This window comes from Myodes glareolus, chromosome 16, assembly GCF_982192425.1.
Source record: "Myodes glareolus chromosome 16, mMyoGla1.1, whole genome shotgun sequence".
Classification (NCBI taxonomy): domain Eukaryota; kingdom Metazoa; phylum Chordata; class Mammalia; order Rodentia; family Cricetidae; genus Myodes; species Myodes glareolus.
In genome coordinates this window covers 18,042,602-18,059,491 of record NC_142041.1, presented here as the reverse complement: position 1 = coordinate 18,059,491, position 16,890 = coordinate 18,042,602, and the positions used below count along the sequence as shown (strand labels likewise).

The 16,890-nt window shown below is 42.4% G+C and overlaps 1 protein-coding gene across 2 annotated transcripts in view; it reads right to left on the bottom strand.

Moving 5' to 3' along the window:
* The window catches only part of Svep1 (sushi, von Willebrand factor type A, EGF and pentraxin domain containing 1), a 172,629-nt gene that overhangs the window by 150,965 nt on the left and 4,774 nt on the right, over nucleotides 1-16,890 (bottom strand). The gene's annotated exons all lie outside the window — the stretch shown is intronic.

Genomic DNA, 16,890 nt, shown 5'->3' with positions numbered 1-16,890 from the left:
AACACAACACGAGCCACTGCGTGCGAGAACCAAACTGCAACTAGCCATTACAGCCAGCCTGTCCTAAGGATGCCAACTAGAGAAGGCCATTAGATACCTCTAATGGCTTCATATGGTGTCCGAGGACCTCTTTGCCTTGGAACAGATTAGTAAATCAAGGCAGAGTTTCCACATGATTTCCACATGGTGCACTTTCTTGCTGGGAACCATTAAGCACAAATTGAGTACTGGAAGTGACATTAGGACTCCCTCACCTTCACACGCCAACTTCCTTCGAGTACTAGCTGCTATTTTCATTGTACACTGCCTGATGCTCTTTGGGAATTTTTCTTTATGAATATTCTGGAGATTATAGGAAAAGAAATTTCCCTGTTGATTCACCATCTTCTGGATGTCACCTATTCTAGGTTTTCCTTCTCTTCCTCCTCCTCCTTCTCCTTCTTCTTTGTTTTCATTTTGATTTCATCCTAATACCGTCTGGGTCCAGTGGGGGCATCTCAAGTCTTTTCTTGAATATCCTTTTTGCTGATGCTTCTTTGTTTGTTTAATGATATTATTTTATTTTCTCCTATGTTCCTTAAGAAATATATATATATATATATGATATTCTCAAAGAATAAGAATAAATTTTTGAAATGACAAAAGGATTGATATTAGCAATGTACTTTATCTTTCCAGCTTCAATATTTCTTTCTCTTACTCAGTCCTCTATTTTTTTTTCAGTTTTTCTATTAGTTTTGTCTTGTCTGTTTTCTGTCCATTTTTTGCCCCTCTGAAGCTGGTTTTTATTTATTTAATGGCATACAACAAACGCATGCTAGGATTTAGTTCTTTTTTCCCCCACAGTGAATTCTTATATTTTATCTACACCCCATCTTTATAATACCTATCAGAGAATAAAAAAGGAAACCAGAAAGAGCTGAGTGCTTGTCTCTCATTTTGCTTATCTTTAAACAAAGATATGTGTCTTGGTAAACCATTTGCCACAAACAATAAACATCTGGGAGAATAAAGCACTTGGAGCCCACGGCTATTAATGCTCCTACCTATTATCGTTGCCATGATGGCCATTATCATCTTTATTAAAATAAGCTGATAAGCAACCCACGTGAACACTGAAAAGGGTCATGAATAAGCTACCTGCTGTATTTGCTTGAAAGCAGATGAGCAAGGTCAGCGCTGCCCAGGAGACCTTTCTGTTCTGATTGGCAGGGTCCTAGTTAGTGTTCTGTTGCTGGGATAAGACATCATAACCCAAAGCAACTTTGGGAGGAGGCTTTACCTCAGCTTCCAGTTGATACTCTTATCATGAAGGGAAGTCGGGCAGGAACTCAAGCAGGAACCCGGCAGCAGGAGCTGAAGCAGAGGCTATAGAGGAACCCTGTTGACTGACTTGCTTTCCATAGCTTGCTCAGTCTGCTTACTTAGAACCAGCAGCGCCACCTACAGGGCGGGGTGGGGAGCACCATTCACAATGGACAGGGCGCTCCCACACCAGCCATTAAATTAGTGTCCCACAGATCTGCCTACATGCTAACCTGATGGTGACATTTTCTCTGTGGAGTTTCTCTCTTCTCAAGTGACCCTGGCTTCTGTCAAGGTAACAAAAACAGCAGCAGAGCCGGTTACCTGTGTGTAAACACAGTGACATTTGCCACATGTGACTGTTGAGCACTTGGGTCTGTTGTAGTTGGGAACCAAACTGAAAATTGTCCTTAATTTTAATTAATTAATATTTACGTAGACAAACATTGCCAGAGGCTACAGGATTGGCCAGGACAGACAAAGAGAGTTGTATTTTCACTCCAGGCCAAACAAACACAGAAAATCTTGAGTAGGTTTGTGATAGGCTGTAAATGAGAGGAATACAAAATCAACTTGAGAGTCTAGAAGGATACATATACACCATGCAGTACTACAGTAAGAAAACAACTAAAATATTCAAAAAAATAATTAAACTTTCTGCTTTTTCAATGAATACATTATGAAAAAATTATATAACTTGTACAAACTATATAATCTTAACTTTTAAATTATTTATTTATTCATTTATTTATAAAAAATTTCCACTTTCTCCCCTCCTCCCAATACCCTCTCCTCCTCCCTCTCCAGTCCCAAGAGCAGTCAGGGCCTCCTGCCCCGCGGGAAGTCCAAGTTCCTCCCCCCTCCCTCCAGGTCCAGGAAGGTGAGCATCCAAACAGACCAGGATCCCAGAAAGCCAGCACATGCAGATGAAACAAGACCCAGCGCCATTGTCAATGGCCTCCCAGTCAGTACCCATGTCAGCCACATTCAGAGAATCCAGCCCGATCACACACTCGTTCAGTCCCAGTCCAACTGGCCCTGGTGAGCTCCCACCAGACCAGTCCCCTTGTATCAGTGGGTGAATACACCCCTCGCGGTCCTGACTTCCTTTTTCATGTTCTCCCTCCTTCCGCTCCTCATTTGGACCTTGGAGGCTCAGTCCAGTGTTCCAATGTGTGTCTGTCTCTATCTCCCTTAATTAAAGGTCTTTGAGCCTATAATTCGTGATCCTAGAGAAGCTAAATAAGAAGGTGAAACTGAAGAAAATCATATAGTTATCCTCCTGGATATTGGAATTAGACAAGATTGCCAGGCAAACTTGGGTGCACGGGGCATTGCGGGAGGGTGGAATTAAGGGGAGATGGTTGGAGAGAAGGGAGGGGGGAGGATTGGGGATGGCTTGGGGGAATGGGATGGGGGGAGGGAGGAAGGATGGATGTGGGAGCGGGGAGGTGTGTATCTCAACTAAGGGAGCCATTTTGGGGTTTGCAAGAGACTTGATTCTGGAGGGGTTCCCAGGCCCAAGGAGAGGTTCCCAGATTGTTCCCTGGGCAGCGGAGGAGAGGGTGCCTGAACTGGCCTTAGACCATAACCATACTGATGAATATTTTGCATATAATCTTAATTTTTAATGATGCTTGTCTACTGATTAGCTGTGGGGAGGCATGGACATGCCATGGTGCATGTGTGGAGGTTGGATGATAACTCACAATCAATTCCCCATTACCATGTAGGACATGAAGACTGAACTTAGGTCATCGGGTGTGGTGGCAAGTACTTTATCTATTGAGCCATCTTGCTAGCCCTAAATTATTTACCTTGAAACAAAAGTAGAAACTTTGACCAACTGCAAAAACTTAGCAGATCCCAAGTAGAAAAGGAAAAAAAATCAGTGATTCAGTTTTTTCTACCATTACTTAGGATTCTTTTGAAACTTCTAGTGAAGATTCTAAGACATATCATTAGAAACTGTCACTTTGTTTTGTTACTAGTCTTCTCTCTCTCTGTATAAATCTCTATCTATCTATCTATCTATCTAATCAACATTAAAAAACAAGGAACAAACATACACATCATGTTTATCACAATGTTTTACTATCCTTAAAAGATAAAGAAAATTTACAGAAATCTAACTAGAAAGAGAAAAGTAACAGGAAACTAGGTGTGTGTTTTGCCCAAACCAAAGGCAATGAATGAAAGAAAAAAAAAGGAGGAAGGAAGGAAAAGATGGAAGAGGAGGGAGATTAAGCAGGCTACTGGTAGAATATACAAAAATATTTAGTCTTATTAATGCCAAAATATGATAGGTAAAAATAAAAGCATTCTTTTTTGACTTCTCATATGGTTGTGGTTATTTAAATATTTTAAGTTATTAAACATGTGGCAAGGCAGAGACTGCTGGGAAAGACACCTGAACCCTAACATAGGGAATATCGTTTGAGGAAGTGATCAAAGTCTTACATTTTTCACACAATTTGCCAGTAAGTACTACAGTTATAACTGTCCTGAGTAAATACTCATGGACACACACATACAAATAGACAAAAGGCTTTGCATCTCAGAGCAATTTGAAATAGTAAAAAAAAAAACATCAGAAACTATTAATTTTAACAAGAAATTTCAGTGAAATAAACAGAAGGAAATACCACGAATGAGCACTGAAGTGTGCATGCACTATATTTATGTGAGTTTAAGTGTGTAAACCTATGTATTTGTGTAAGTGTGCAAGCCTATGCTTGAGCGTGGTGAACAACACACATCAAAATATTCGACTGCCTCCTGATAGCGGACTTAGGGGACCTTTCCTCACTTCTACAATGGAGAATTGCACCATTTTCGTATTTTCTTTTTTTCCTCTCCTCTGGACTTTTCCCAGAAAATGTCATTTGAGGCTCACCTACAAGTCAATGGCTCCTAAGCTTACACCAAATTAAACTCCAAGGCTTCCCCCACATGAAGCCCCAAGATTCCCTTCGTGGGCATCTCTATCTGAACGTGTGACAAGGGCTGCAAACCCAGTACGTTCAGTTCATGCACCAATAAGGGTTCCCTACCTCAAAGAGGGCCCTGCATCCCCTGCCTTCCGAGACTACAGTCCTGGAGTAACCTATGATGGCCTTGCTCTGCTCTGCCACTATTAGTGGCAGCCCAAACCGTGCATTTCACCCACATTACCTGCGTCCCTCTCATCTCATTGCCCCAGCCTTGCTCCAGGTGCCCATTTGAGCAACTCTAGAGAAGGGGCTTCTTCTTTCAAGCCTGTTTTCTGACCTGCCATGAAGGTTTTTTTTCTGAAATCCAATGCAATCATGTTTCAAACTTGCAATATTATTAATCAGTCTGTAAAGTGAAACTCAATCCTAAACAATCCTTTTAGGCACTTCCCTTCCCACCTGCCTGCTTCTTTTCGAGTCCACTATGCCACCTCCTCAATCTGGTTTAGCTATGGTGGCCCAGTGGGGGCTTTTGGAATGGAAAATCCTTTCTTATTGTTTGACCTGAAAATTCCTCACAACTCTTCTTCATTTTTCCAACATGTCCCACCCTCTTTGACTGGTCTATCAGAGTTTAGACTCAAAGTTTATCTTGTAGAAATTTCTAATTCTTCTGTCACAAAGCAAACCCATCTTGGTGACCCTGTTCCTCTTTCATCATTCTGACTCTATCAAATTAAGGTTGGGGCTTGTATGTCTGATTATGTCCTAAAGTAGACTTAAATGTGAAAAATCAATCTTATGTTCTTATTCTCTTGGCGACTGGGAACCAGGCATGGTGACACATTCCTGTAATTCAGAACAGAAGCAGAAGGATCAGGAATTCCAAACCAGCCTGAGCTACATGAAACCGTCTCCAGACTAACATGAAAACCTGCAAATGAACAAGTCAATACATGGTATAATTTTTTGCTCTCTATACGTCCAATAGCATAAAATAATAAACCCAAGACACAAAACTGTCAGAGTGAATCTTGTTGTGCTCTTCTGAACTGAAAACTGACAAATATCATCTTTAAGGCCATTTCAGCACATCTGTACTGGATCTCTATAATATAGCAGGCACTGTGTTGAGTGTTTCCTAATTGTGCTTGCTATTTGGTGAGGGAAAAGAAGCACTAACCAAATCGGACAAAAATGTCAGAAATGTAAGTAGAGTGTTCTACAGGAATGGAGCTTTCCCATTAATCTTGTAATTTCAAATGAATCATATTTAGTAAGTCTCATTTATTTTAAGTATTTACTCAACCTTCATGGACTGAAATTCTAGAATGAGAAAAAAATGTTGGCTCAGGGAGTCTTTAGGCTCTTTGTGATGGTCTAATCAAATCACAGAGGAACCAGCGGGTCAGAGGAGAACTTAATCCCAGATTTATGGATCCAGAGTTCATCCACCCACATACATGCCTTAGTTATTAAACAAGGACACGCATCAGTTTGAAGTGGACCCATAGGGACCGTACATCAAATTAGAAAGTGCTGTGTGCTAGAGATGATGAGTAGCCGACCCAATCCAACCATAAAACAACAACAGGTTTGCAAGGACCAAACAACTGCCTACTCATGCCAACCTCCAACATTCATTCCTTCCACCCAGAGATCCAGAAGATCTGAATGGTAAAGGCAGAGTCATCAGAACACCAAGCACCCTACCACAGGCAAGTACACTGCTACCCTATCACAGACAAGCACACTGCCACCCTATCACAGACAAGCACACTGCTAGCCTATCACAAACACATCGCTACCCTATCACAGACAAACACACTGTCACCCTATCACAGAAAGCATGCTGCTATCCTATCATAGACAAGCTCACTGCTACCCTATCACAGACAAGTACACTGCTACCCTATCCCAGACAAATACGCTGCAACTCTATTGAAGGCAATCACATTGTCACCCTATCTCAGACAATCACATCGTCACCCTATCACAGACAATACCAAAGTAAATACCAAAGTAAACTGCATTGTTGATGTGAAATTTTCATAAAACAACTTCAATCGAGCTGGCAAGGTGCTGCTGCCAAACCTGAATTCAGTTCAGGAACCACATGGTGGAAGAGAGAACCTACCCCTCCTACAAGTTATCTTCTGATGTCCACACATGAACCGTGGCACACTTAACACCACACACACACACACACACACACACACACACACACACACACACACACAAATAATAGTAATTGATGTATTAAATGCCTATACAATATTATCAAACATCATTTAGTGCTCAAAAACCATATATAAAGAATTCATTCACATGATTCACATCCAAAAATCAAAGGATAAAGACAATCTCAAATACTACAACTATCGTTGGCCATTGACCACACAGTTGTAATTTGCAAGCGAATTAAACAAAGAATAGAAGAATGTTTACTTAATATGGCAAATAAAAATGAGCATGAAACTAATGGCCAAAATAATGTTTGAAGAATTCTCACTAAACTCAAGAATGAGACCAAAGTCTCCATTATTGAAGAGTGGGGATGCCAGCTAATATGACGGGGCAAAAACCAGAGGCAAATCTAGTAATTAAAAGATCCTACTTCAGATGGAAGAAAATCAAGATAAAGAATAGAGATTTTGAGAAAAATGTATGAGTAAGTATTTTATTTATAAAATGTTATAGTAACAAATGAACATGAGTAGATTAAAATTTCAGTTGTGTGCTCAGGATGCAACTCAGTGGTACACTTGTCTAGTGTGTGTCAGGTCCTGGGGTCCATCCCCGGGGCTGCAGACACACGAAAGCTACACGTTAAAAAGTTCAGTCACGGTTATGTTTACATGATAACTTATACTTGAAACATGCTATTTAGAAGATCTTCTTGTATGGGAAACTGTTGAGTATCCAAATCCAGAAGTAAAAATTAGGAAGTATTTTTTTATATATTATATATGAGTATCAATGAATCCACACAAATATAAACAAAGATAAGAATCACAACTATGAAAGTTATATTTTTTTGCTTCATTTAAAACATAAGTGCAAGTTAATTGAGAAATCATGGTTATCATTGATTTAAAGGTTTTTAATTCTAATAACTTCTTAGATTGCTGTTTATTAGAAAATAACAAACACCGTGCTGCCTAACTTGCAAAGTCAAACGCAGCACTTCCTTTTTTTATCTTTACGTTTACTTCTTGACAGTATCATACATGTATATAATGCCATCTGACCATACTCACTTTTAAAATTTAAAAATTTCAAAAGACACCTTAATCGGACTTGGAGGTCCATAAGGAATGAATGTCTACTTAGCTGGCCTAAACAAAGTGGGGAGTTGGACACAAGAATATCTTTCCCAACCGAAGGACAGAGAGGAAAGCAGAACCCTAGAAAAGACTGGAAGGAGAAACAAGAGGTCTCTGGGAAGAGATGTGGCTCCTCCCCCTTCAGTCCTCCGCCTGCTTTCTATTCCTGGGGGGCACAGCATGATGTGGGTTCCTCTCTGCACATCCTTACTCACTTTCCTTACATTGGCAGGACTCCTGTGTCCTGTGTACTGACTCTATCTCCCCTACTTACGGGTTAAACAAAGAAAACAAAACAAACTTTATTCTTGTTGGGCTCCTTGTGCCTTAATCCAAATCGCTAGGAGGGAAATCAAAAGGGGCCATATCAACCCATGAGAAACAGATAAAGCCAGAGAGTGGTAACCTCCATGGTGGTCAAGCGGAGAGGGGGTGGTGTTGATTCTCAGTAAAGGGTGTTGTTTATTGACATGTGCGAAAAACCCACACAGAGAAGAAATGGTCTAACTGGTATGCTTCGATGTTTCCAGTAGAGAAGATGCTAGAGAAGTTTATTAGATCAGTTCTCCTTCCACATGGGGGTCAGACACTGGACAGCATGGTGAGAAAGTTTGGAAAACTCAAGTGTATGAATTCCCGAGAAAGTATTATTTATGATGCAAATTCATTAGGAAAGAAATGATGCATTTTACAAGACATTTTATTAACCAGGAAAAGAAAAAACATCAGCAGGTGTTTAGAATACAGGAAAGATGCAGGAATTCTAATTGTTCAATTGAAAATATGTGGGCTTTAACAGCGCTAGTCGTCAGCACTTCAGAAAGTCAGGGAGATTTTTTTAAAAGTCAAATCAACTAAGAAATGGGAAACTCAAAGGGGTGAGGATTGAAGAGAGACTTTTAAGTTCATGAACTTATGATGTCTTTTATTTGTTGTAGTTACGTAAATTTATTTTTAAAAACACATTTAATTTGTGACATCTATTAGCATTCCAAGTAAATGATATTTGGAAGTTTGTTGTATTTTTTTCTCATTTATACTGGCTTGCACAAATAACTACATTAATTAAAACATGGAATAAAGTGCTCTGTTTATATCTTTGGAAAGCAGAAATTAAAGTCCATTAAATGATTTAGAGTTGAGCTTTGTTTGTGGATTAGATGCTGCAATACAAGTGCAGGATTGCAGGACCCTTAATCTGAGACTCTGACATCCAAAATGCTACAAAATAGGGATGTTCCAGCTCCAAACCGATGTCATGAGCACAAAATCCCAACGATGAAACTTCTGTCCACAAGAAAAATCATTGACACTATTCTATAAAAATCTTTCAAGCTATGTGTACATGGAATGTAGACAAGTTTCATGCTTAGACTTAAGTTCCATCTCCAATATAGTACGTTACACTTGTGCAAATATTAAATTCTGAACGCCCAAATATTTCTGGTTCTGCTCAACTGGTGTCTGCATTTAAATTACCAACCAGGGATGGCTAAGATATTTACATGTGTCATTGTTCAAAGGTATAGACTTTGAAATGACTTCGAATACAGTGTTATCTCTAGGGGTGTTCAATAACCTGTACAGTTCACTTGCGTGCATACCTTTAGAACAACGACCACTCTTTAGGAAATGCTTTAGAGACTTGGGAAGGTAGTTTAGTGGGTGTGATTTAGAGCATGAGTTCAGATCCCCAGAACCCACAAAAACATTGGATCCAGCAGCCCACATGCCTGGAATTCTACTGCTTCTGTGGTGGGACCGGAGGCAGAGACAAGATACTCTCCTGAAGCTGGACGGAGATGAAGTCACATCTCAAGCAAATTAGAGGGTAAGGAACAACATCTAAAATTGTTCCCTGACCTCTACACACACATTGTAACTCATGCCTGGACTGAGGTATGTGCGCGCGCGCACGCACGCACACACACACACACACACACCAGCATGCACACTTACTAGGGTGCAAGAACACACACACACACACACACACACACACACACCAGTTTGCAGACGCACACCAACATGTGCATGTGAGCACATACACACACATTTTTTTTTAACGAATTACATTTATAAAAACAAAAACCTAGTTTAATACATAGAGTACATGAAAGATACTTGTGTGTTGAGGGGAGATAAACTTTGAAGATCTCAAATTAGAATAAATAAAATTTAGCTGAAAGATCAATTAAATTTATAAACTTAATCTTGAGCTGCATGATTGATAGTAGCATTTAAGGTGTCTAGGACTAAAAATGTTGAAGTTTTTCCTTGCATTATATTTTTATCTCAATAATGAATATGGCATAGTGCTATCTTGGATTAGGTAAACCTGAGATTTAAAAAATCTAGACAATTAAGGGAGACTTGGTATGATCCTGCAATGTCCACAGGTGACTCTACAGTGACTGGCATGGGAGGTGGGGGGTGGGAGTGGATCCAACTACAGCACATGAAAATACACAAGAAAAGCAATTATCTGGACTGAAAGAGGGCAGAACCAGTGAGGGCAATGGGGGCCAATAGGGATTACCATGCACCTCAGACAGCATCAATGAAAATGATAGCCTCCAAATGCTCATGGGTTTTGGTTGTGTGTCTGTTTTATCACGCCTCTGTCATCTGTCCACCAAGGTTTATAGATGGAAGTTTCTGTTCTGCCTGGTCCTGGAGCCATTCAGTCCCAAAGAAACACACAGAGGCTCATAACAATTACAAACTGTTTGGTCTATTAGCTCAGACTTATTATTAACTAGCTCATACATCTTACATTAACCTATTTCTATTATTTTATATTTTACCATGAGGCTTGTGGTTTACTGGTAAGGTTCTGGCATCTTTCTCCTTTGGCAGCTACATGGCATCTGTCTGACTCTGCCTTCTTTCCTCCTCTATCTCGGCTTGGATTTCCTGCCTTGCTATATTCTGCCCTGCCATAGGTCAAAGCAGCTTCTTTATTAACCAATGGTAATAAAACATATTCACAGCATACAGAATGGCACCCCACATCAAAGGTTCCTCTCCCAGCTGCCTTCTCCAGAAAGACTCATCAACCAGCATAACCATCAAACTCACATGAGTACATCTTGCATGCACTAGACCTCCTGATAATACGGTATAGACTACAGAGGTAGCTTTGCGTGTAGACTCCCTAGATCTGAATTCCAGTTCACACACTTATTCATGGTATGACGTTGGTCTTACTTGCTTCCATTGTGTCCTCTGTACTTTGGGGTGATAACAGTAACATAACCTAACTAAAGTGTGCTCTTGTGGGGGTTTCGTCACTTCACACAGGGAAAGTGCTTAGAGGGGGACCTGGTAATTACCCATCACTCCTACTATTTGTAATGATTTAATTCTATGATGTTCCTAGAACAGACCTGACAAGTATCTATTACAATAGAGCCAGAATTTTATTGAGAGCTTTTGGAGGCTGATAAAGTAAGAACCAGAGATTCTAGAAAAGTGTGATTCTCCAACAACTAAATGTCCCCTTCCATCAGACACAAGAAGGACTTGGCATTGCCTGGACATGGAATGGAAAAGAATGGCTTCCAAACCCTATACTGATGAGGACCCTAGAGGTGGCCAAAGGTGATATTGATGGTGACATTGAGGGGACATGTGCTCCGAAGCTTAAAACATGCACATTCTCTCTGAGCTTACCACACAACCTTCTCATTATAGGAGCTGATATATGATTCCCTAATCAGACTTTAGGAGAAAACTACAGAGATCCATACCTGTATGCTTCCTCTTGCTCCCACAGGAGGATGAATTTGTTCCAACTCGCTGATGATTTAAAAGGGGGAGCATCCCTGAGACTCCTAACTGCACCATTCTGGAGCAGAAGAGAAGTCAGAGAAACGCCAGATTACCCTTACTGTGCCAACATTACCTTACTGAATGTATCACTGTGCAAGGACCCCGAGACTCTTGCTAGGTCCTGGGGAGATCTAATGTTAGCCAATGAGTGTTCTGAGAGAATTATGTACTAACTGTCCTGGATGCTGGGTCCTTACTTTCCCTGTATTATTTGTGGTGATTGATGATTGTCAACTTGATAGGCTCTAGAATCATGGAGAAGACAAGCTCCTGACCACACCTGCCTGCTGTGTGGTTTGAATGAGAATACCACCACAGGCTCATATATTTGAATACTTGGTCCCACAGGCTCATATTGGTTCCAGTTGGGGGAATGGTTTGGGAAGGCTTAGGGGGTGTGATCTAGCTGGAGGGAGTGTGTCACAGGCAGCAGACTTTGAGGTTTCAAAAGACTTGTGGGATTTTCTCTCCCTCTGCCCCTTGTGGTTGTGGAGTAAGATGTGAGCTCTCGGCTCTAGAACCCTCTGAAACTGTAAGCCAGATTAAACACTTTAATAAGCTGCCTTGGTCATGGTGCTCTATTGCAGCAATAGAAAAGTAAGACACCTGCAAAAGGCCATCTTGATCATGCTGGCTGATGGGAGGAGCTATGAAAACATGGGAAGCACCGTTCCCCACCCAGGCTTGGGACCTAGATGGGCGTGAGAATAAAGATGGCTGCTTACCAACATTCTTAGCTCCCGGCTTCCTGACTGCAAATGCAAGGGGGCAGCTGCCTCGTGTTCCTGCTTCTGCAACCGCCCCTGCTTGCTGGCCTGTGCCCTTGGGCTGTGAGCCAGAATAACCCTTTTCCCCCTTGAGCCGCTTCTGGCAGGGGATTTTATCACAGAACAGGAAAAGCAGCTCAAGCGTTATTTCTCCCACGTTTTGGAACGTCAAAGAAAGCACTTTGCAGAATTCCTGAAAAGAAATATACTGTTGATATGGCGGCCACTGTTGCCAGATAAGTCCCGTCTTCAGTTCTTTTAGCCTTGAAGCCAGAAGAGAAAGAGAATATTGCAATAGAGAACGTGAGAGGAGATAAGGAAACGCCTTCAGCGGTGCTTTCTGCACTTGTGGGATGTCAAAGGCTGGCCCATGGTGGGCTCTCTGGAGAATCTTCCAGGTTTTGCTCACCTTCTACCTCAGTAACAATTTTAGGCTACTGTGGTTTTCTTGCTTAGAGGTTGGAGCATCACGCGGGCACAGCTGCTTCCTGTGATTCTCCTCCCATGTAAAACCACACATCTTTGTTTTGTGGTGCTGGGCATTGAAGTCAGCGCATCATGCATGGCATCCGCTGCACCACGGACCCCTAGCCCCAGCCCTCGCCCATTCCTCTCTGCACCTTTTCCCCCTACCCAGACTCCTCATACCACCACCTCTCTGCTTGAGGTTTACCTGACTGCCTGAAGACCTCTCTGGTCACATGCAGGGGGCGTGCCGGCGACAGAGAATTAACCACCGCAGCAACCTTCAACAGTGCCTGACATGAAGAGGTTTGAAAAGGCCTGCGATTCCCTTCATCCTCCAGCTGTGGTACTTAAGGCTTGAGGCTTGCATCGACTCTGGCTCCCAGTGTTCCATGGTGGAATTAAACACCAACTACCACTGGTGTTGTCATTGGCATCCTTCCTATCTGTCTCGCTTCCTTCCTCTCCTACCCGTAGCTGCTTGGATCACCTCCCAGATCAGCTACCTCTAACACTTGCATGCTGTTCTTGGGTTAGACTTCTGTCCGAATCTAAATCAAGACCCAGGCTGTATTTCCAGTCACAGTGTCAAATCGAGGCTTTGGTCCAGCTAAATTAACAGCTGGCACATAGGCTGTGGGTCTTCCCTCCACCCAGTTGGAGCGAGGGAAACACAAAGACAAGAGATGGGAGAGACCTGGTTTTCTATAAGAATACCACTCTCTGTTAAAATCCAATACCTCCTTTCTCGCTGTTTCTCTACTTCCTTCTTGCCTGTTTGTCAAGGCCAGAGAAAGGCGTTGGACAGTGGGGAGGGAGGGAGAGGTGTAATTGACTCTGCAGGGGTGGATCCACACATGAACTCTGAGGAACATATTCTTCTCAATTGTCAGTGCCTCTCATTAACATGTGGAATGCACAGTGCTCCTTACTGCCAGCCATGGGTCTTGGCACCAAATCTAGGGCGACAGAAAACAAACTCTCCTATAACGTCCCTTGCAGCTTACTTGCAATGTGAGGTTTTACTAATTAGATTGAGCTGTGTACAAACAGCCTTAACTCTGGTATCTTTAAGGCCAGAGAATTCCAGTAATTAGTTCCCCCAAATCATTCCTTTTGAAGCAACCCTCAAAAGTCAAGAGTGCATATTTTTCGGGGAAATGTGACTAAAAAGACAAAGCCTGGGTAGAAACGGTGCTGGGAAGAAAAACCCAGAAATAAGCAAATGAAGTGCTGTCTTTTTCTCAAGGGCTCATTCAGATGCAGTCGGAAAGGTGGGGCCATACCACGGGACTAACGGGCGCAGTTTTAGGATGCAAATAGGATGACAATGGTATAAGGCAAAAAACGCTGGAGCCAAGGATGCAAAGAGATGCCCCTAGCAAGCAACAAACATCTCTTCTGAGTCAAGAAGCCAAGAGCCGCCTTGGACTGGACAGAACAAAACTCACAACTCAAGTAAGCTGGGGAGCTACGGAAGGAGAATCAACCAAGAAAAAATGGATTCTTTGATGTGATGGGTTTTTATGTGGGATAGCATCAGATATTAGAAAACATTTCTTGCTGGGCGGTGGTGGCACACGCCTTTAATCCCAGCACTTAGGAGGCAGAGGCAGGCAGATCTCCATGAGTCCAAGGCCAGCCTGGTCTATGAGAACTAGTTCCAGAACAGGCTGAAATGCTACAGAGAAACTCTGGCTCGAAAAACCAAAATAAATAAATAAATAAATAAATGAAAAAAAAAGACATCTCTCCTTTCTTCCCTGGAAATGTTCTTTGATGCTCATTATTAGGAAAAATGAGAACACCTGACAGAATATTAGTCACTGACCTATGCATGTGTGACAAGCCAAGAAAGGCCACTGTCTCCCGGCCTCTCACCCAGGGGAGGGAGTTGGTTCTTTCCACCGCCTGCAGCCTCAGCACCTGCTGGGTGTCATAGCTTAACTGTCACGTCTCCTTTTCACAGAGGTCTCCAGGCACTGAAGGAGCCCCTGCCACTGGTACCCAGGTTGTCATGTACGCAGGTGCCTGCAGCCTCAAGATCTGGTGTGAATTCCAGGGAGAGAGATGGACAGCTGGAGTGAGCAGGAGGGCACAGACGGTGACTCCTGCAGCCAGCACGGCGTGCAAAGCCCGGCAGACTCAACGCTACAGCCTCAGGCATTTGACAAAACAAGACTGGAATTTTTTCATTTCCACTTCCAGACAAGAAACTTGGACATCTTCTTGGTTTTGCAAGTAGAGCTGCCCTGTGGGGTAGATGCTACATTCTCGTGAAGATTAAGGGGGAACGCTGACATTTAAGGAGGATTTTAGGGCCTGACGAGAGGCCTCATGAGTTTGAAGCACTGGTTGCTCTTGAAGGGACCTAGGTTTGCTTCCAAGCACTTACATGGTGCACACACATCCTTGCAGAACACATTCGCACACATAAAGCAAATAAATATTTAAAGAATTAAAAGCATTTCATACTTGAAAGCAGTCATACTAGGATGGACCTCTCGAAGTCCCAAAGGTATTGTCCCCTTTCAGTCACCTTGGCTCATGTATGAGATTGACACTTTGCTTCCTAGTAAGTTGGACGTGATCACTATAACTACATTTACAAATGGAGGGAAACATATGTACTCAAATTGATAAATATATTCCCTGTACATGAATACTGCTCATATTCTGGAGGGTTGTTTTGCCTTTTCCTTATACATATGTACATAGTTTATTTGATACAGTCTCATGTCACTCAAACTGGTCTCAAACTTGCTACTAAGTCAAGGCTGACCTTGAACTCCTGATCTTTCTAACTCTGCCTCCCAACTGCTAGCTTTAGAGATGTATACCATGGCATCTGGGTAATGACAAATATAATTGCCAATGAGATTTCAGTTATGCGATAGGAAGTTTTTGATAATATATACCTCTGGACAATTTGCCATGCTATTGAACAGTTTTAAAAAACACGATTTTATTGACTCTGATATACATCAGATATGTTGGCATCTATCCTGGTCTTGCATCTCATTAGTAAAGCTTCCTGAAGCTAAGGGTGGGCATAAGCGCAAGTTTTCCTCAAAGAGATACACAGAAAAATATTTTGGGGACTGTGACAGGAGTCTCCTTAAATGGAGTGTGACTGTCTTTGTCTTTTTGCTCTGTCTGAGGTCTTGGAATGACTTCCTGATAGTAGCAGAAGGAAAAGGATGAGAGAACAGAGGAGGAGATGGGGAGAGGGGAGAAGGGGGGAAATACCATATTTTATATCTAAGTATGCCCATCAGAGGCTTGCAAAGGTTTTAAGAAAGGCATGTAGGTTTCTGGCTGGACGGGAACTGAATCCAGCTGACCTCTGTCTCTCCTCATAACTCAGTCAAAATGAAGAAAGAGAATAAAGTCAGGACAAAGGTCAATTAAGAAAAACATTTGGGAAACCTCTGTTTGCTAGTCACAGGTGGCACCAAAAAGAATCAATACATCAGGAACCTGGTTTTTCCCACTCTGATTTCCAAGACAATATGCAGTATTTGGAAGGGGGAAGCCTGGGGCAGAGCAAAGCAGGTCTTGAAGCAGAGCACTGTGTCTTTGACTCATTCCTCACTCCATGTGTAGGGGTCGGCATTCTCAGAGCTCCAGAGCAAGCCTGGCCAAACCAAAGAGAAGAGTTGGATCACAGTATGGTGTTCCCAGGGCAGCTGTGTTCCCTTTGACAAAGCGGGCAATGATTGATGTTAATAGAGCCAGTTCTCATGGTCTGAAAGGTAATGGGAGTGGATGGCAGGCCAGGCTGTGCTCTAAAGGGAATTCTGCCTGGTACAGCTATTTCAATAAATAAAAAGCCACCCCTGGGTTGTTACTTCATGGGGAAAGCATGCCAGAAAAGGAAAAGAAAACCAGATTCGGTAGACTGATAAGATGTTAGGTACCATCTCATTGTCAGCTGAGGGCCACACTAAGATTTAAGGTGTGTTTGCCAATCTGAGGAAGAGAGAGAACCACGCCCAGATGAAAAATGGGGGATAAGTCAGGAATATTCAAACGCGCACTCGAAAGGAGCAGTTTGAGAACTAGTCAGAGTGTGCGTGGGGACAGAGCGCGTGGGGGCAAGGCGCGTGGGGGCAGGGCGCGTGGGGGCATATTTAGCCTTACTAATAGGGGAATGCATCCCCTCACACACAAAATCAGGGAGTATTCAAATACTGGCCTGGGTTGGCCAATCTACACCCTAGTACTACATAGTCACCACACATGGGAGGACAATCTGGTGCC